This window comes from Bombyx mori, chromosome 4, assembly GCF_030269925.1.
Source record: "Bombyx mori chromosome 4, ASM3026992v2".
NCBI classification, from domain to species: Eukaryota; Metazoa; Arthropoda; class Insecta; order Lepidoptera; family Bombycidae; genus Bombyx; species Bombyx mori.
In genome coordinates, this window is record NC_085110.1 from 17,026,509 (window position 1) to 17,033,611 (window position 7,103).

Genomic DNA, 7,103 nt, shown 5'->3' on the forward strand with positions numbered 1-7,103 from the left:
TAGAATTGTTAACATACCAATACGAACGCATAAAAACGCACTTAGATAACAAATATAATATTTCTTTAAGAACATCGCATCAGCCCTAAACAAATCCACAACAGGAAGTACAGGGTGTGAGCAATAATGACCTCAAGTTACCCACCGTACACCCTTGCCTTCTTATATTTTTTTCACAATTCCAATTGTCATTATCTGGAGCGTCGTTGTGTTAAAAAAAAACGCAATAAATATCATACGATTGTCCTTAAAAAGGGTTTTAAATTTAATATAAACTATTATTGGGGTTGAATTGCGAATTCGATTTTGCGCTTTGTCAATCGGTTTTTTTTTTCGGAGACGTTCGTTGACAGATGCCATTATTTTGTTCCGTTTTCGAATTTGTCTGACGTTGCTGTTTTTTTTTTTTTTTTATTAAACTCAAATTTGGTATTGCCTTTCTTCAATTGGCCTCTTTTGTGATGGCTGTGAATAAAAATTGATCGATTTGCGACCAAATTTACTTAAACTAGCCTTAAATTTTATCCTGGTTCGACACGAAATACGATATCTGAACTTGGGAGTTCACTAGACATACGCTGCTCTCCAAGTTCATTTACCCGTCTGCGCTAATAATAGGCAGATACTCTTGAGTAATCCAGAAAGTATGTAAGAAAAGAGCCAGTATTCAAAGTTTGCAGTAGTGGTGGAAGAAGAAAAACGATTTACGCAACCCATTCAGCGGTAGAACAATCTAATTGTAACACAGCCATGACACAAAAGAAAGTTATTTTCACTAAGCCAAGTGCTGTAATCCTTTTAACTGGTTTTCGTACAAAAGTAAAAGTAACAATCCTGAGTTATGGAAAGATTAAAGCGTAATAAGCATTTGTGGAAGAAAGTGCCGTTTAGCTTATTATCCCATTTACATTCTTATAAAGATATAATCTGAGAAATTTGCGCTAATTACATTTGCTACCTAACTTATGACACTAAGTGTGATATTATCTTCTTTTTTTTTTATTGTCTTTGTAGGCAGACGAGCATACGGCCCACCTGATGGTAAGTGGTCACCGTCGCTCATGGACGTCAGCAATGCCAGGGGCAGAGCCAAGCCGCTGCCTACCATAAAGTACTCTCCGCAAGCCTCGTTTGAAGAAGGACATGTCATACCGCTCGGAAAACACCGTGGAGGGGAGTTCATTCCAAAGCCGGATGGTACGTGGCAAAAAAGATCTTTGGAAACGCATCTATATATTAATACGTGAAGCAAAAACTTTGTATCCCTTTTTACGAAAATTGCGCGGACGGAGGAGTATGAAATCTTCCACACTTATAGAGAATATAGAGAAGAAGTGCGCAATGCTAATATTTTTTTTAAATAATGCATAAAAGGTACATTAAATCAATAAAGAAAACATTACTCACACTACAGACCATGTATTTGACGCACACACGCATGCACACTATTTATTGTCAAACTTTTGTTCTTGACGTCTGTTGTCAAATTGAGAATAGATTAAATATTGTTTGTCTTTGTTAATATTTTTTATAGTGTAGTCTTGGCGAAATTTGTGATTATAGAAGTATTAAATACGATCATAATAGTGTACAAACTTACAATTCCAATTAATTATAGTCGAATTTCGACTGCTGCGGGACCTCTAGTTGTAATTTAATTCGCTATCTGTTACGCAGCTAACGAATATCTTATTTCTTGGTGCACTAGGCTTTGCTTGAACCATGGTTTAAATACATTCTTGGTTGCAAATGTCATTGCGTATTAAAAAATGTACGACACTTCAGGGTTTTTGTCTCATTCCCTAACTTCTACCCTAAGTCTCTGGAGCAGCAAGCCAGCGATACCATGTAGACCAACATAATTGCTTAAAAGGGTAATTTCAAAAGCTTGTAAGGGTTTTTAATACTGTGTGGAACTAAGGAGTTACCGTGGCCCATTGACATAACAAGATGCATACCTTGAGACGTGGAATCAAATTCACAGTTCTGCTTCTTAGTATCTTCCTAATCTCCAGGTCAACCAACCAATTAAAAATAATGTGTTTTGTTTTATGTTCGAAATTCATGATATTAAGCCAAACACTTATTCCAAATATAGAAACACAAGATATTTAGAATGACACCAGAAAACCTATAAAATAGTTGTAAAAATATTATTTATTACCAAACGGTCAGCTTGTTTTAATTTTTCTATGAATATTAATGTTCGGCTACTAGTTCGGCGCGAACACTTTTGAATCGCACTAGTTCGATCTCGCGGACACGACTGTCATTTATTATTTTTCTTTTAGCTGCCGATCGTGAATGCGGTTTAAGCGGACAGCCACCCACGCATCTTTCGGCATTTCCAACATAATGAGCATACGTGAACATTGTATTTAATTTAACTACAATATCAACACTATACGCGCGCGAAGGAGTTTTTCGAGTTCTTTGGATGCATTGCCAGGAAGAGAGGTGACAGTTTTGAGAAGCTGTGGGTAACAGGTAAGGTATGCGGAAGAAGGCCAAGAGGCATGGTCAGACCAGATACGCTCTACTCTCAACACTCCAGTTCAAGTTGTTATTGAACCGAGGATAGGCAAGAGTGGCGCAGAGTAATCCAGGAGAAAGTAATTAAACGAGGCGACGACCCTCAGCATCGAGGGCTATCGACGCAAGGACAAAGACCACACTGCGACCCCTCTGCTGTTAAGTCGTTCGCTGTTAGACAACGACGGATCCTGGAAAGAGATGCTCGACTCTTACACGTACACCATTGGACCAAATACCAACCAGGCGATGATAGACTGGGCAACTAAGCATATACTGTTTCTATTAGAGTATTCCAGAGAAGCACGTGAATGGCACCGTCTATGCCAGCTCCTGACTACTTGTCCTCCGAGAGGGTTGATGATAATGTGACTGATGACCACCGGACGACGTCTTGTGGAGCGTTGTCTAGTGACATTTGTAAGATCTAATGCTGCTAAACATCTCTTGCGATTCACCGGAGTACTAATGCTATATTCTTTTAGCCGTGATGCGTTTTTTTTTTTTTTTTTTTTTATAACAACTAAGAGGCAAACTAGCAAGACGGGTCACCTGATGGTAAGTGATTCACCGCCACCCACGGTCACCAGCGTTTACGCCAGTGCGTTGCCTACCCTTCAGATAAGAATATGCTCTTTTCTTGAATAACCCAATGTCGCAGTTGTTGGGGAAGACCGCTGATGGCAACGAATTCCAGAGATTTACTGTGCGTGGCAGAAAACTGTTTTTAAAACGCATTGTAGTGGAACGCCAACCATCCAGATGGTGCGGATGATAGTTCCGGCGAGACGATCGGTTGCGAAAATCAGCGGCTTCTATTAAATTGAACAACTCCTCGGAACACTCCCCATTGTAAATTCTGTAAAGTATGCATAGGGAAGATAGATCCCTACGCAGTGCCAAAGGATCTAGCCGATCGGCAAGTACAGGATCGTCGACAATCCGAGATGCCCTACGTTGGATTCGGTCAAAGGGAGATAGCTGATAACCCGGAGCCCCGGCCCAAAGGTGGCAGCAATACTCCATGTGAGGCCACACCTGCGCCTTATACAGCTTAAGGCGGTGAGGCGGCTTGAAGTACTGTTTGGCCCTGTTGAGTACTCCGAGTTTTTTGGAGGCCATTTTAGCCTTGCTCTCCAAATGACCGCCAAACTGGACAACACTCGAAATGTCTACGCCCAGAATGCCCATGTTCGACTTGGCACAAAGGTGAGTGTTTCCGAAGAGTGGCGATGCGACAAAGGGGGCTTTTTTAGCGGTGAACGCGCAAACTTGAGTCTTAGAAGGGTTAAACTGGACTAGATTTAGTCCCCCCCAATCGGAAATCTTCACAAGGGATGATTCGATTTCAGACACAAGTTTGTTCCGACACTCATCGACGTGATCCCGAGAGATATTGCTGCGGCCGAAATACAGTGCATCCACGGTACTGTCATCCGCATAGCAATGAATGCCACTGGTATGCAACAAATCATTGATATGCAGAATGAACAATGTCGGGGATAACACGCAGCCTTGGGGAACACCAGCATTTACGGTCCGGGGGTCCGAGCATGAGCCGTCTACGACGACTTTAACTCTCCGTTCCGCAAGGAAACTGCCGATCCACCTACAAAGTCTCTCAGGAAGCCCATAGGAAGGAAGCTTCGATAGTAAGGCTTTATGCCAAACCCGATCGAAGGCTTTCGCAATGTCCAAACTAACGCCTAGTGCCTCACCCTTACTCTCAACCGCCTGCGCCCAACGGTGAGTTAGTAAAGCCAAAAGATCACCAGCTGATCGGCCTTTGCGGAAGCCATATTGGCGGTCGCTGATCAGCTGGTGCTCTTCCAGGTAGCCCATGAGCTGGCGGTTGATTATGGATTCCATAATTTTGGAGAGTAAGGAGGTGATAGCGATAGGCCTGTAGTTGGACGGATCTGAGCGGTCGCCTTTTTTAGGGATCGGGTGTACTAGAGCCGTCTTCCATGAATGTGGGACAACGCCGAGGACATAAGAGTGTCTGAATAAGCGCGTTAAAACCGGTGCCAGCTCTGGAGCACACACCTTAAGCACAATAGGAGATATTCCATCGGGCCCACTCGACTTGTTGACATCCAGGGAGAATAGTGCTTTCCGCACAGCACACTGTGTGAAGTGGACGTCCGCCATTGTGGTTTCACACCTCGGGATGGTAGGAGGAGTGTTCCCCCTGTCGTCAAGAGTCGAGTTTTCCGCAAAGATAGAGCCAAGAAGATCGGCTTTCTCCCTTGCGGAATAGGCCAATGAACCATCCTCCCCGCGCAAAGGTGGAAGCGTCGACCGACAGAAATTACCCTGGACAGCCTTGGCGAGAGACCAGAACGCACGAGAGCCAGATGGCAGGCGCGCCAGTCTCTCGCCAATTCTCCCAACGTAATTTGATTTTGCCAATGCAATTTGCTTCTTAAAGAACCTGGAAGCAGAGTTGTACTTCTTCTTGAGTGAGTCAGAGTTTACATCCTTAGCGGCCTTTGCCCTAGCCCAAGCCTGGTAGCATTCCCGCTTGCGACGATGTGCGTCACGGCAGGACCCACCAAACCAGGGCCGAGACCTGCCACCGACAGGCACCGCTGAGTTAGGAACAAATAATTCCATGCCCTGCAGCACGACGCCGGCAACCGAGTCAGCGCAGGTGCTAGGATCCTCTGACTTGAAGCAAATCTGCCCCCATGGGTAGGATGCAAAGAAAGAGCGCATCCCGTTCCAGTCTGCTGACCTGTAGTGCCAAACACGTCGTCTACCAGATGGAAGTGGTTGTGACGAGACGGTGAGAGGCACCACGCTCCGAACTAGGTAATGGTCCGATGACCCGAGAGGAGCATCGACCCATACCCGAATGGGTTCGGGGCGAGAGGTCAGCAGAAGGTCCAATAAGGAAGGCGAATGGTCTTCCACATCCGGCACACGTGTGGGAGAAGGTACCATCTGCGTCAGACCATTGGCAATGGCAAAATCGTGAGCAGACCTTCCCGCATGGTCAGTACGTGTTGACCCAAGCCAGTCAGAGTGGTGGGCATTAAAGTCGCCCAAAACCACAATTTCTGCGGTAGGAATCTGCTCAAGTATTCTGTCAGTGGACACCTGCAGATGCTCGAAGAGCCGGTCAATTTCCGAATTTCCGCTATGAGACCTGTAAAGGCACGCGTAGACGCGAATATGATCCTCACAATCGACGCGCACCCAAAGGGTCGACAGGTCTCTGCCTTCAAGACTGCTGAGCCTACGGTAACAAATTCCCTCCCTGATGTACACACACGCGCCGGCGCGTGGCACAAAAATGTGCTCCAGGCTATAGGCCGGGTACTTTAGGTATGAAGTGTCAGTTGGGGAGGAAATCTGCGTCTCCGTCAGGAAAAGCAAATCTGGCCTTTCCGTCTTGAGATGGTGGTGGACGGCATTTAAGTTTGAGTGAAGTCCCCTGATGTTAGAAAAATCCACTGCTAAAGTGGAGGGGGACTTCCTCGTTATTGGGCTCAGTTTGCACCCAGCAGCTGTGATAAACGACGCTTGATGTGCCCCCCCAGAATACGATGGGCAGCCTGAGCCAGAGCGAGAGGATAGCATCTCTCGCTCTCGCTCAGAGAGGGATTCTCCAGTCTCTAAGAGACTGGTACCCTCCTGAGGTATTTTATTTGTATCACTCGTCGCCATCACAAAAATCAAAAATAGCATAAGGGGTGGGGAAGGGAAGGAGAAAGGTCATAGAGGGTGAGGAATTGTGGGACAGGGAATAAAAAGACAGGAAGGGGCCAACTGATACTCATTCCCACACGCAGCGCAACAGTCCCTAGAAAATCTGTTGCGATACGTGTAGTATAATGAAAGTGCCAGTTGCTATTTGGGCCCCGAGGTAGAGGGATAAGGGCGCCGGGACTCTCACTCACCAGTCGAAACGCGGTGGCCTCTAGGAGGCCCCCACTTCACGCTGATTTTCTGTGTTTTGGTACCAACAGCAATCCAGCCGTTAATCCATATATTCCATACATTATTTAACAATAAAAATGTGATAGCATGTTTGTTTGTCCTACTTTCAAGTCGACATAAAGCAACAGATGATCTTTCTTAATTGATTATATTAAAACAGGTCAGTGAAATAGGCTACATTCGATGACGAAATAAGATTTGATTCCCACGGGAAACGACATTAACACTTTTCATTAACCACGCGCAAGACAAACTCGCGAGTAACAGCTATACATGTAAATGTTTTATATTTGAGAGTTTGAGTTTCTGTTGCATGGTGGTGCGTCATGTTCTGGTTCTGGTCCAGCGAGGTATTCCGGAGCACTAGCGGCACCGCCTGGGATGGCTTGTCAAGCTGCCGTACCGAAACAGCCGACGTGGAATCGTGGACTATAGCTTCGACGACTCGTCGGTCGGGCGTGCTAGAGGTGGCGCCGCGAGTCTGGTTGTAGTGTTGACCGCGGGAACCCCCCTACTCTGACGGAGTTCTGACCCCGGACGGAGATCGGACATCGGGTGAAAGAGTGCAAGGGGAGTCGTTTGGTAGGTAGGGCCCTGAAATTTCTTTGGGACCATGGTACGCAATC